This window comes from Ochotona curzoniae, unplaced genomic scaffold (assembly GCF_017591425.1).
Source record: "Ochotona curzoniae isolate NIBS_2020 unplaced genomic scaffold, NIBS_Ocur_1.0 contig_2723, whole genome shotgun sequence".
Lineage (NCBI taxonomy): Eukaryota > Metazoa > Chordata > Mammalia > Lagomorpha > Ochotonidae > Ochotona > Ochotona curzoniae.
The window spans coordinates 12,460,579-12,475,713 of record NW_024465573.1 but is presented as its reverse complement, the minus strand read 5'-3'; positions in this window follow the sequence as shown (position 1 = coordinate 12,475,713).

Here is a 15,135-nt window from a genome sequence, read left to right as displayed (position 1 = left end):
GGGAATCAGCTCAAGTCTGCAGAGACAAGCACCCCTACTTCTAAGGTCCTCAGTCCAAGATCCGCCTTGTTATGCCAAGCCTGTGCCACAAGGTGCAAGACATTGCTAAGACTAAGGTAGAGTATTTAGATTTGTGAGACTGCCATTCCTTTTGCTGGTAGAGTAGAATATGTTCAGAGCCACAAGAATAGGGGGTAAAAGAAGTTTCTGTACACCAGGCTGATGTGGATTCAGCAGAGGATCCATTACGTCTCAACATGGCACCATGTTACCCCAATCCACGCTCTCAGAGTTGAGAGGAGGGAGAGGATATGAGTCTGTTCTCTGAAGCAAAGCTACTCTTTCCATTCAGATGCTTCCTTTCCTGACCTAAAAGCCTGTGATGATTAACCAAGTTTTTCTGTAGCTGTGATTGCCAACATCCAACATCCCTGTAGGTGGAGTCTGCTAAAACTCTTAATCCTTTACCCTGCAGCTGGGATTTCCTCTTGTCATTGAATGTACTGTAATGTACTTTGCTCATCATTTTAATCTTGCATTCCAGTTCCCTATGTTCTATAAGCTTGCATGTCCTGCATGCTGAGTTCCAGTGTTCTAGCTCAGGCTCTCACCTTGGAAGACAATTGCTTACCTGTTGGTTCTCCTCTACATAATAGGAAATGAAATGCTTAGCATCTCTATTCAACTGCCCTGGAGAATCATTCAACTTTCTGAAGTACACTCACATATATACCAAATGACAGCATCTCAAAAATATATGAAGTTGGATAAGTGCCTTTCAAGTGTTTTTTTTTTTTTCCATTCTGTCAGCTAGCTCTTCATTTTACTGATTGTTTACTTCACTGTGCTGAAGCCTGTGAGCCAGATATGGTCACATCAGGTTAGTTTTGCTTTGGTTTCCTGTTCTTTGAGAGGCTTATCCAAAAATTCACCTACACCAACGTTTTGAAGTATTTCTCTTACATAGCCCTTGCCTATTTTTTATGCAGGATTTATGGTCTTTTCATTTTTTATTTGTTAAAACAGTTATCTAATGGGGCATTATGCCTTTGACTATAATTTTAAAATAGTTTACTTGAAAAAACATTAGTTAATACATATGATTGTACTTAAAATAGCACATGTAAATTCCTATATTAAAAAGTGGCATGACTTCCTTTTCTCCACAAAAATAAACTTAGTTTCTAATTCCATTTTTCCATGAGGTGGTAGAAAGAGCCCTCTAATGTCATTTACTAGTAGTGAGCTCACAGTCAACAGCACTATAGACTTAAAAAATTTTTTTTATTTAACGCATGCATTTTCTCTGTAAGATATACCACAATAACTTGCATTTAGAAACACCAGAGAGTGTTTCAGCAATATGCTCGAAGGTCATTTGTAAGAACTAAATCCCTAATAACTCACACAAAAAACTTGAAACGATGATACTGAGTAAGCCTAAAAAATGACACCTTTTTATTAGCATGAGAGAAGAAACAAGTGCTGCTTTGCTTTGTCTGTGGTGACCATGTGTGGCTCAAGTGACTGCCATCACCCACTGCTCTGAACATTAAGTTGCCTCCAGTGAACACAAGATCAGCAAGAACATTGACTTCAAATTTAAAAGATTTCTGTGAGTATGCAAGCAGGGAAATGTACAATCTATGAATAATGAAAATCGACTGTCTATGGAACCTTCCCACAGCAAAATACACATATCTCTGATACACACACAACAGCAATATGATTCGATTATCATTGTCTGCAAAATGATCACAATAAATTTTAAAAATTGAAATCAGGTGAAGAATCTTCTGTAATTACAATGGAACAGAAGTTAAAATCAAGACAAGAAAAACTGGAAAATTCACAACTATGTGACATATAATCATTCATCAAAGAAGAAGTTTCAGGGAATTTAGAAAATATTTTGAAATGAATAAAAATGGAAAGAGAATGTAGATAAACTTACACAACTCAGAAAGGCTTCTTCAGGGGAAAGTTATAACTATACATTCATTTTTCAAAGATTTATTTTTAATTGGGTAAGCAGATATACAGGGAGAAGGAGAGATAGAGAGGAAGATCTTCCGTCCGATGATTCACTCCCCAAGCAACTGCAATGGCTGCAGCTGAGCCTAGCCAAAGCCAGGAGCCAGGAGCTTCCTCCAGGTCTCCCACACGGGTGAGGGTCCCAAGACTTTGGGCCGTCTTTGATTGCTTTCCCAGGCCACAAACAGGGAGTTGGAGCAGGGCCGCCAGGATTAGAACCTTCTAAGTTAGGAATAGGACTGGAAGGCCTACTTTCACCATTTTTAATCAAATTGTGACAACACACTTTTTAAAAAAGAAACAAAATGTAACCAAATTGCAAAGAAAGAAAAACTGCTTCTTTTCACAGATGACTTGACTTAATGTAGAACATCTGAAGAATTTGTAGGTCAATAAATGAATTCTTCAAATTCACAAGGTTTTTGAACAACACACAAAATTAGCTGCATAATCTGTAAAGGGATGTAATGGAGTACTTACATTTACAATAAGAAAAAAAAAAACAAGAGTAAACGTAGCCAAGGGCATAGAAAGATTTGTGTGCTGAAAAACTTGCTAACATTTCCAGATGAAATGAAAGATAAATACTCAGAAAGACATTCCATGTCCATTAGTAGGCTTATTTAATATATAATGTATTTTTATTTATAAAATAACAAATTATTTAATATATCAATCAATTTGTAGATCCCATTCTGGGTTTAAAAACACCTTAGAGGGCTCGGCACGATTGCGTAGTGGTGAAAGTCCTCAGCTTGAATGCGCTGGGATCCCATATCTGCGCCAGTTCTAGTCCTGGCAGCCCTGCTTCCCATCCAACTCCCAGCCTGTGTGGCCTGTGAAAGCAGTCTAGGACGGCCCAAAGCTTTGGGATCCTGCACCCGTGTGGGAGACCTGGAGGAAGCTCCTGGCTCTTGGCTTCAGCTTGGCTCAGCTCCAGCCATTGCAGTTGCTTTGGGAGTGAATCATCAGACGGAAGATCTTCCTCTCTATCTCTCCTCCTCCCTGTATATCTGACTTTCCAATAAAAATAAATAAATCTGGGAAAAAACACCTAAGAAATACAAAACTGATTCTCAAATTCACATGAAATTACAAGACGCCTACATTAGCCAAAACAATTAAAAGTTTATTAGCCTATATGAACAAAATATGACACCTGATTGTCTTAGAGGCAAAGTAGAATTTATTTTTCTCAGATCTAGATCTCTATTACATTTACTATACATCCCTTTAAACAAACAAAAAAAAACAGAACAAAATCAACAACAGAGAGAAAATAGAAAATTTACAACAACCTGAAATTACATAACATGCTACCGAATGACCCACATGTCACCGAAGAAATGAAAATCAAGCATTCTTGGAGAAAATGGTGCTACTGTATGGTCTATGTGTCTCTGAAGAACTTAATAAGAAAAACTATTTTGCAGAATTAAAAAGAAAAGCAAAAAATATCAAAACCAGTAAGACATAGCTAAAGCAGAATTGAAAGGGATAATTTATAACATCAGTTGTTTACAAAATATCAAAATATCTCAAATGTTCTAATGCATCTCCAGGACTTGTGTAAAAAGAAAAAATGAACAAGAAGCAAAAAATGATAAAAAAAAAATGACAAGTGGTATTGAAACTAAAAACTATAAATTGCAACAAGAAAAAGCAATTTTTAAGAAGATAATTGAAGCAAATTTTTAGCCAGACTAGCAATGAAAAGCAAGAGAGAAAAAAAACAAGTCAAATTAGAGGTGAAGAAGAAAATATCATAAGAAACTAGCAAGGTCATCTCTTCTTGTGAATGGATCCTTTGATCATTATGTGGTGTCCTTCTGCATTGTTTTTAATATTTTTCACATCAAAATCTATGTTATCTAAGAATCTGCCAGTTCATTTTTTCTTTTCAGTTAGCCTGAAATAGATTTTTCCATTCATTCACTTTCAGTTTCCACATATCTTTGTTGGTGATAGATGGGTTTTATTTTTTTGATCCAGTCTGCTAATCTATGATGTTTGATTGATTGGTGAGTTGAATCCGTTTACATTCAGGGTTAATATGGATGAGTTGTTCATTGTTCATTGTTTGATTTAGTCTTCTCTTGTTGTTTTATTAGGATATTCTCCATGATGAACTTTCATTTTTGTCAAGAGAACATCTTTAAGTATCATTTGTTGGGGAGGTCTGGAAGAGGCACATTCTTTGAGCTTTTCTTTACTACAGAAGAATTTTGATTCATTTTCAAAGACAAAGCAAAGCTTTGTTTGTTACATTATTCTAGGCTGATCATATTTTCCTTTTAGAATCTGGAATATGTTATGTCATACTTTCTGGCCTATAGTTTCCTCTGAGAAGTCAGAAAGGAGTCTGATCGGGGCTCCTCTATATGTCAACTGATTTTTTTTCACATGCATATTTAAGGAACTTTTTGTTGTGTTCAACTGAAGAGAGTTTGATTATCATGTACTGAGGCAAACATTTCTTTTGGTAAATGCTCTTAGGAGTTCTATACCCCTCCAGTATGTTGTTTCCCAATTCTTTCTCTATTTAGGGAACATTTTCTTTATTATTTCCTTGAATACATTTTTAAAACCAGCTTCTCTTTCTGTGACTTCTGGAACTCCCATAACTCTTACGTCCATTGGATCACTCCCTCAGAAGGCACAATGGCTGAGCCAATCTGAAGCCAGGAGCATCAGGATCCCAAATCTTAGGTCATCATCTAATGCTTTTGCTGGCCATGAGCAGGGAACTGGATGAGAAGTTAAGCAGCGAGGGTATAAATAGTGTAGATTGGTTTCCTGTGCTGGAAGGGAATTGATTAGCCAATCAAACCATTACTCTGGGCCCAATATTTTTGCATCTTTTTATAGTAATCACTTTCCATGAACATTTTGAAAACCACTTTGTGTGCATGGATTTCAAATTATTTGTACTAAAATAAAGTGATCTTTTATTACATTTTCTATACACCTATTGAAGTATCCTTGGGTGGGTGTGTGGGTGTTTTTACTACCATGTTTTGAAAGGATGTTACTCATGAAAGAGGCTGTTCCTTTTTTGTAATTCTTAGTTTTCCTGATGATCATTACCAAAATAGTGTATGAAAAACCGGTTCACTGAAATAAGTGGAAAATCTGTAAGTATATAGGTTGTCTTCTATGTGAAGTATTTTCAAGGCTGACACACAGTTCTTTTTTAAAATATTATCACGTCCCCATGCTTCCCTCCTGGTTTTCATGGGCATAAAATGCACACTGCATGGCTGGCAGTTTCTGACACTCAGGTCGCCTTCCTAGAATGACAAGTGTTATTTCAAGATCTGTTCTGCTGCAGGGCCTGCTGCAGACACATTTCCAAGCAAATGCTGCTCTTTCTGAGTCATTCAGCTGAATTTTCAAGTAGTAAAATGAAAGACCCCAAGAAATGAAAAGTTGTTAGAATGGATTAACAACAGTACATTTTCATTCTTCTATCTTTTCTTTATATCTGGGGTTGCTCCAGGACTCAGTCTCCAGAAATTTTATCTTTCCTATCAGCACTAATTATTAGGTTACATCACACCCAGTTTCCTGACCTGAAATGGGAGCTATTCTCTGATGGCTCAAGATTGCTACCTATTGCCCTGCTCTGCGTCCTGAACTCAAAACTCAGGTTGAATTTTGTATTCAATGCATTATTTGACTCATTATTATATATTTTTACTTTATGCCAGGCAATTTCACAAAACACATATGTATATGTAAATGTATATGTATATATATATATATATATATATATGTTGAGACCTTTTACACATCAGAAAATGTACTAACATATTAAATCCTCAGAGCAACTTGTTATTACCCACATTTAACAGAAGGAACAGAATGCTTAAGGAAGGTTAGTTCTACCAAGTAACAAGGAAACAAAGCTGGAACCTAAACTAGGCAGCTGAATTCTAGAACCCATGCTCTTCTCCAACACACTGCTAAGGATGAATCACAGTTACTGCAAACTTAGCATACTCTAAACTGAACTTTAGCTTTATTGCTATATGTCTCTTTCCCTTCTGAAGTCCCCAAATCAGTGGAAGAACATGTGTAGTCTTTCACATGTGTGACATAACAGCATAGCATGTTCCCTGGGCATTTTCTTTCCCAAACCCACTCAGCCAATCTTTCTGGGTGCACACATACTTTCTTAGCACCTTCACGACTATGTAGATCAAGCCACTGCTACCTCTCCTCTGCCTTCCTGCCTGAGCTGCGTGCTGTCACTCTTGCCTTTTCAGCCTGTTTTCCACTATACAGCCAGAAAGATTCTTTGGAAACAAAATTCAGATCATGTTGCTGCTCCACCCACGACTCAAGTAAAATACAAAGTCATGCTATGACGAGCAAAGCCCAGGAGAACTTGTGATTTTGCCTTAGGAATGGGAAAAGCAAGCCATTCTTGGCTTTCCACTTCCCAACCCCGTTCCCAGCTCTCTAAGCACCCTGCTCTCTCTGGAGCACTTGACCAGAATCCTTGCCTGTTTCCTTCGGCCTGCCTGACTCTTCCTGGAGATTCTGTACAAATGGCTCCCTTTCATTCCTCTCATGAAAGCATGCTTACCAGAACTTACTTTTGGATCCCCTGCACATTTTGCACTTGTGTTTTTTTCTAAATCCTTCTCACCAGATTTTATAGTTGTCCTTATTCCTCAATGACCTAAGCCTCATCCCTGGGCTGTAAGCTCCTTGAAGCCACAGTCTTCTTTATTCCTTGCTATTTCCCCACCACCAAGGGAAGGGTTTCCCCTGTGGTGGCATTCAGTAAGGATTTGTGCATCACCGAATCCTGGGAGCAAATAAGAAGCCAAATTCTTCCTCTGGTTTTCTCTGGAGTCCTCAATCTCCGCAGGCACTGGTGCATGGCATTGTTTTGCTTTTTTTTCTTGTTTTCATGTACCAAGTCCTCTAGTGCTTCAAGGTAGGCACCAAAAGAGGATTGACTTCTGCCAGGTTACCCCATTTGGGGAGATATTAAGAGAGAAGCAAGACTGACAGTTGTATAGAAAACCTAAAAATGCCTATCTGTTTCTGAACCTCTGGAACATTAAATGTACTGAATAAAAATTTATGCAATCCTAAAATGTAGTACTATTATCTCCATTTTATAAATAGGAAAATAGGTGCTTTCAGGAATGTAAGTAAATTAGTCAAAGCCACTTATCAAGAAAGCAAAAGATCAATGAATCGTATGGCCTTCGCCGGAATTCTGTCAAAACCAGACTTGTTGAGGGGGAGCCAAAGTTGTGGCACCATGGGTTATGTTTAGGCCTGTGACAGCAGCATCCCATATTGGCACTGGTTCAAGCACTGATCCAGCTCCTTGTTAAACGCCTTGAGAAGCAGCAGATGGCAGCCTAAATTTTTGGATCTCTGCCTTCCAATTGGGAGACCTGGGAGAAACTCCTAGAGCAAGAGGATGCAAGATCTCTATCTATCTTCATCTGTCTCTATTTCTCCCTCGCTCTGTCTGACTCTGACACTCAACTAAATAATTAAACTATTTGGAAAAAAAATAAGAAAAGCAGATACTGAAAATCTGGATGCTGGAGGATTCAAGGATATGTTCCTGGGAAACACAGTCAAGAATTGAGAGGAGAGTTTGGGAAGATGTTAAAACATGGACGTTCAGACGGCTAAAGCCTCGCCCTGGAGCTGCTGAGGGTGTGGGTACACACTTCAGCACTGTCCCACTGACAGCTCTCCAAGTGAGGCATTGATCCACTAACTGTGTTCCTCTCTGGTGAAGGATGGCTCTTGGAGTTTTAGCTCCCCATGTTTCTGACCTTTGGTGCTTGGGGATTCAAGACACCTGAGCTTCCAGAAAATGGCCCGAGGTAGAAAGACACAGACTGCACAGTCGGCTGAGGATACAGACAGTACAATGAGAGTGCTGCCATATACATGAGCCATGTCATGGAGCAGAAACATTGCCCACTGGTTTTATTTTTAATATTTATTTATCTTTATTGGAAAGTCAGATATACAAAGAAGAGGAGAACAGAGGAAGTAGTCCCATCTGATGATTCACTCCCCAAGCAGCCACAATGGCTGGAGCTGAGCCTTCCCAAAGCCAGGAGCCAGGAGCTTCCTCCAGGTCTCCCACACGGGTGCAGGGTCCCAAGGCTTTGGGCCATCCTTGACTGCTTTACCAGGCCACAAGCAGGGAGCTGGATGGGAATCAGGGCCACCGGGATTAGAATCGGTGCCCATATGGAATCCTGGGCATGCAAGACGAGGACTTTAGCTGCTAGGCCACTGCGCCGGGCCCACATTGCCCACTTGTTACAACCACAGTCTAACCATGTCTGCTTTGGCCCTTAGATTCATACATGGTTGTTGGCCTCACTTTGTTCCCACATTGAGTAACCCAACTAGTATTTCAATAGGTGTGTTTGTATTTTTCCTTCTTGATACACTCATTCTTCAGCAAATATTTGTGAAGTCCTCTTATTTGTGTCTAGTCTAGAGAGAGGAACACAGTGATGAATAGGGTGGCTTTGTCCTCAAGAACTCTAATTACAGGTCAGTAGGAGAGACGTAAATAGGCCAACAGTTTTGATGGAATTTAAGCAGATTGGGCAATGGGAACGCTAGAAAGGGGAGTAACCATCAATGTGTCAAAACCCAGCTACACCTTAGAAACCAATGAGTTTCCGTATTTGTGAATCAACCCTCAATGAAGCTGCAGAAATACATATCTCACAAGTTTGGGAGAAAAGGGGTAAGCAATTGGATCTTTTCACCGCTACTGGAACATAACTCCTCATGGCTCAATAAACAAAGACCATTGTCATGACACAGTTGTGAGTCTGAAAGATGGACACTGTTCTAGACATTTTAAAATATTAGAATACATCTGAATTAACAGAAGAGCTGTTACAGCAGATCGCTTAGTCCTACCTTCAGATTGCTGACTCAGTAGGTTAGGGTGATGCCAGAGAATTTGCCTTTTACATAGAGTCCCAGGTGAGTCCTCAGATGCTGATATTCTTTTTTTTTATTTTTTAAGTTTATTTTATTTTTATTAGAAAGATATACAGAGAGGAGGAGAGACAGAGAGGAAGATCTTCCGTCCAATGATTAACTCCCCAAGCAGCAACATTGACCAGAGCTGCACCAAACCAAAGCCAGGAACCAGGAGCCTCTTCCAGGTCTCCCACATGGGTGCAGGGTCCCCAGTGCGGGGCCGTCCTCAACTGCTTTCCCAGGCCACAAGCAGGGAGCTGGATGGGAAGCAGGGCTGCCAGGATTAGAACCAGCACCCATATGGGATCTCGGGCGTTCAAGGCAAGGGCTTTATCTGCTAGTCTACAGCACTGGGCCCAGATGCTGATTTTCTTGCTCGTGGCAGCACACCCTGAGTCCCTCTGCTCCAGAAAGAGCATTCACCAAGGAGACTGAGTCTGAAAATGGTGAGCAATAGACTACAGAACACACCACTTTCACACAGATAAGCTAATTAGAAGTTTGCTGGGTAGGGAGAGCCATAAAAGAGAATCTGGTCTGTTATTAATTTTTTTTGTAGTTTAGTTGATTTGAAAGGCAGTCAGAACTTTTATTTGTTTGTTCACATCCCAGATCCTACAGTAACAGAGGGCAGGTCATACCAAAGTGGGAACTCGATCCAGGTGCCAATGTCAGTGGCAGAACCTCAACTACCCGAACCATCTCCTGCCGCCTACAAGGGCGAAATCAGCAGGAAATGGATTTGGGACTCAGACACAGGCGCTCCAGTGTGGGATGCAGGCACCCCAGAGACCTCCGCAACAGCTGCCTCAAACATGCACTCTTCATAAGAATCGTAATTTTACAAGTATCATGATTTCATGAAATTTCATCAGACATACAATTATGGCTTGCATACATATTAGAATATGTCATAATGGGATAAAGAGTTTATGTTAAAAGAGGAAAAATAGAGCACGTGTGATTCATCTGCATCCAAGCAGCAACCTGGGAGAAGGGCAGGGGAGAGAAGCATCAGTATTCGTGATTTATTTAGGGATTACATTACTATAACAGAAAATTGATTTTCCTAAACTCTTACAAAAGCTGTTAAAACTCCACACCCTTGCCTCAAATACCTCTATAAGACCCAGGCAAAAGCGATGATCTTGATGCTTTACAAACCCCCCCCCAAAAAAATTAACCAGATATACTTTATCACACTTATAGTGGAGCAGAAGGGGAGAGGTTGGTGTTTGTTATGGAAAAAATGTAGACCCAAAGGAGCAATCACTTGCATATTGAACATTACAAAGGCAAATGCAGTGTATCACCATCAGAGAGCTCAAATGAATTTCTGCTCTCATTGCTTTTCCGAAGTACTTGGCCAAGACAGTGTTTCTAAGAACTGCAAAGTCACACTAGTTACAAACATCTTATCCTGAAAAATTCTTGGCACTCCGGCTGAAGGGATCTGTGCTCTGGACTGCATGCACCAGCATGCGAAACTGCAGATTGCCAGGGAAGGAACATCAACTTCTGTGGCATCTGCGGGTTACCAGGGACCGTGGAGGCACAAGGCAGCACAAGTCTTTGCCTTCTGCATCCTATGCAATATGTGCAGTCATGAGATGCCATTTGCCATTCAAGAGAAATCTCACTGTATAAGAATTATAGTGAAAACCTGTACAAAGCCATTACAAGTATTCTTGACAAGCTGTGAGTTACACTGCTGGGAGTTTCTGTGAACCCAGAGCCTTCTGCATGTCCTGTTCGGAGCACACTGTGGGAGGCTGAGTGTGATGTGCTTTGATCACCCCCTGGTGTTGGAATGTAGAAAAGCAATATTGTCTGACCTGAGTCAAAGCAAATCAGTGAAAATCTATGAATGGCTTGATGAACCTGGAAGGCTGTGCATAAGGGATCCAAGTGATTACATCAGCACATAGGAATGTTCGTGACAGAGGAGGGAAGAAAATGCTCTCATAGAAAGGGGCTTGTCAAAGGAAGGCCTGCAATTTGGCAATATAAAGAAGAAAATCTTGAAGGTATGTGACAGAGTGCTTTGGCACTTGGGTGTAACAGGACATTTGAGTGCATTGGATGGTACCTGCCAGGACGCCAGGTGCAGCATCTGATGGGGAGGTGACAGTTATAGTGATGGTAGGTGCTTCCTCAGCCTCCCAAAGCAGAAAAGACTGATTGAGAGGAACCACCTCCTTTTTGTAAAGCAAACTGCAGACACAGCAAGTCAAAGGGTCGTACACTGATCAACATGAGTTAAGGTAAAGATTTGATTAAATAACTATCACTAGGCTCTGGGTCCATTGACAGCCACCAATACCCTCTCACGTGAGTACTGGCAGGCCTTAGGAATGTCTTGGTGTTGTCCTCATCTTAGCATTATTTCAGAATGTGTGAGCCGGATTGGTTTTCTACCTTGATTCAGATTGATTGTTACATTAATCTGTCTGTTTCCTGGTATCATTAGTGCTCAAGTTATCAAGGGTCTGTTATTGCTTTTGATATTAGATTAAAAAGGAAAGTTTCAATTTCCCATTTTTGTTTCTAATTCGCATTGTGTAGAGGTGAACAACACAGGATTTCAAAACATGAAACTCCATCACTGAGGATACTGATTTTTCTCTGAGTGATGGACTCCGCTACCACAGGACACTGATGTAATTAACTGCTTATAATTAACTGGTTGACCAGATTTAGGGGGTTGATGTCATCTGGCACTCTATGTCCACACACATGTGTTAAGGATATGTATACCTGAGTGTGTGAGTGTGTGCACACATACTCCTGACAAGCATATATCCACCCCACTTGAAGACATTGCCTGAGGACCCTAGCTCCATGGCTGTAAAGCACTTAGAATTATATGACACGCATGATGAATCTGGACCAGTGTCAGCTGTCATTGCTGCTACCGACGCTTTATGTACAAATTTCCTCATGGGAGCTCTTCTGACCCATGGCTGTAGGATTCCTCTGTTGTGTGTTTTCAGAAGACTTCTGCCTTTCTTTCAAAGCACTGACATAATCTAAAGTTCGGATCTGCAATTTCACATTTGCATTCGCGTTTAGAGTGTGTGTCATGAGAACCAAGGAAATGTCTGTTTATTTTACTGTATTTCCAGATCCCAAAACATATTAAGTGACCAACAAATACCACTTATTTTAGTTGGGTAAATTTGAATCTTCTTTGAAATATTTAATAGGTGTCAGCAAATAGTTGACGGCTTAACAAAAAAGGTCTTTAAGATAATGTACATACGATATGTGTCTTATGCTGAGATAACCACCCTTGTTATGAAGTGATTGATGGGGATACTGTGTTAAGCCTATAGACACACTATACAAGTGACTTTCCACATTTCTGACAGGGGTGTCTAGTATGTCCACTTTACGGAAGACCAGAATGAGACTGACAAAAGCTAGGCTTTCCTTCCACTCCTTTGTAAGAAGTACATTTGTGAAACTCCCCATAAAGCCTTTAAGCTCAGCAATTTTCTTTTTATTAATGAATTTGTCTCTGCTTCCACAATAATCAAATTAGCATTTTTCACAATGATAATCATCATTTCTTCTTCTTAAGATCAGCAGGGCAATTATTGAAACTGTAGTTAATGAATTTTGTTTTTTCTAACATGAAGATGTGTCCTAACTGGTACATGCAGGTGTATATACCATGTACATAGTATATATTGTATAATATTTAGTCAGAGTCAGTATACTGTTCCCTTAAATATTTGTCATGTCTATATTGTGAAAACCTTTTCATAAAGAATGTCTCTGCATCTAGATAGTTAAGCATGTGAAGCTAAGTTAAAGTCTTTGCCAGTTCCACCTGCACACTCAGCATCATTCCATTTTCTAGTAAATGTCCTTTGAGAGACATCACCTACATAATTACCATGAAGGCCACTCTCAGCATTGGGGAAAAAAAGGACAAAACTCAGTGCCTGGAACTTCTGTGGTAGAGAGATATGAATTATTATGACATTATGAACAAAAGTGTCATTTGATTTGTGGCTAATTAAATAAAAAGTGGGACAAGGTAGCGTAATTTAGAAAACCAAGACATGAGAACCAGAGCAGAATGTTCACTTTCCAAACCTAAGAGTATGAGGGAGGCACTGGAATATGAGGTATGGGAGACTTGAAAGATGCCTAGTACTTCTTCAATGATTTAGAAAGTGTGTGTATATATATTTATCACAAAAAGGGCAATTTAAATAAATATAGTTTGTATTATTTACATCTCAGTTAACTTTTCCATGTGCATATGTTTCATGTATATATATGTATACATATCATATACTTTGCTTTTTAAGATCTACGTAATGTAGCCAACCTAGGTTGATGGAAATTTTGGAGGCTACTGATAACAGGATATATTAAAAACAATTAATTTAATCAATAAGGTACTCTATACTGGTGTAAAACTTTCCAGTTCACACAGTATGGTCAGATGCTTTTTCAACTTAATTTCATACCAATCCTGCATACCTCAAATTCAAGAATAGGTTCCAGTTCAAGGGCTCAAACCTAGATGTTATGTTATTTGATTTCAAATCTGACAATCTCTTGGAGATATATATATATATGTATATATATGTAAAATATATATATACACATATAAATACTATATATATCCTACATATATATATTTATACATTTGATAGATAAATATAGATATAGATATATAGACATAGATATAGATAACAATAATAATGTTTTTTTATTTTTAATTTCCACCCCCAACTGATTTTCCCAGTATTGTTACAATAGTACAGTCCTTCATAACAAGTTATAATAATGCTTTTAAAAGCATAATTTCAGATCCAACATAACCTAGTGGCTGAATCTTCACCTTGCATGCACAGGGATCCCATATGGGCACTGGTTTGTGTCCTGGCTGCTCCATTTCCCGTCCAGCTCCCTGCTTGTGGCCTGGAAAAGCAGTAGAGGATAGTCCAGAGCCTTGGGACTCTGCACTCGCATTGCAGACCTGAAAGAAACTCTTGGCTCCTGGCATTAGATCAGCTCAGCTCAAGCCATTGCAGCGACTTGGAAGTAAACCAGCAGTCAGAAGATTTTTCTCTCTGTATCTCATTCTCCATGTAAATCTGCTTTCCAATTTTTAAAAAAGCAAAATTCCCCTTCAATGCAAGCCTGGTCACAGCTTAACTACAGTTTCGGCACCATTGCGTTATACAAATGAAGTCACTTAGCTTGAAGCAAACAATAAAAAGAAGCATCCAAGTTCATTTCTCACATTTTCTTTTCATAGAGAGGGCACAATTGGCAATAAATGTCTGCAAAAGAAATTGTGGCTATTTTCAAACAATTTGGAGAGTTTGTCATTTCATTCAGGTCTGAAAGGGGAAGGCTGATAGCAGGGAGCTGTTTGGTAAAAACTGTATGCTCCAGCATAAAACTGTATGCACAGGATAAGATCTTTGTCTCACTACAGTGTTCTGCTCCTTTTGGGAGGGGGGGAAGGAAATAAAGGAAAAATAAAACTAGGCATAAGTATGCAATGTGAATCTCTGGGGCTATTCAAATAATGTTTAACATTCTAGTAAAAAAATTAAAATATATGTATATATCATGAGCAGCAATTTTTGGTCAAAGGTCTACAGTGTGCCAGATGTTAGTAAGTAACACACAAGGACTGATGCTATCTGCCAGTTCCCTTTGCCTGCTTTACTGCAGCAGATCTTTGCACAGAGAAAGGGCCATGGAGAGAGGCAGGGAGTGCGTGGAGCCTTCCCCAGGCCTGTGCTATCAGTTCACAAGTGCCCTGAATCACAGCTGGTGACAGCACTACCATCTCTCCACCCCCCACCCAACTACCACATTCTGTGAAGCCACCCTAAAATGGTGGTAGGAATCACCTTACTCATTTAGCTTCCTTACCCCCTCCCAGAAGCCTTAGTGAAGGTGTTTTCAGCTCAATAGGACTTCATTTTAATTGACTTGTTTTCTGGCTTATCAAAGGCACAGAGTTCTTATCTCCTCAGCTGGGACTCATTTCACATAAAGCAGATGGAGAGGCCTGTGGTTTGTCCCATTTGGAGCAGTGGGAAACAACTGGCCTGAAGACAGCAAGCA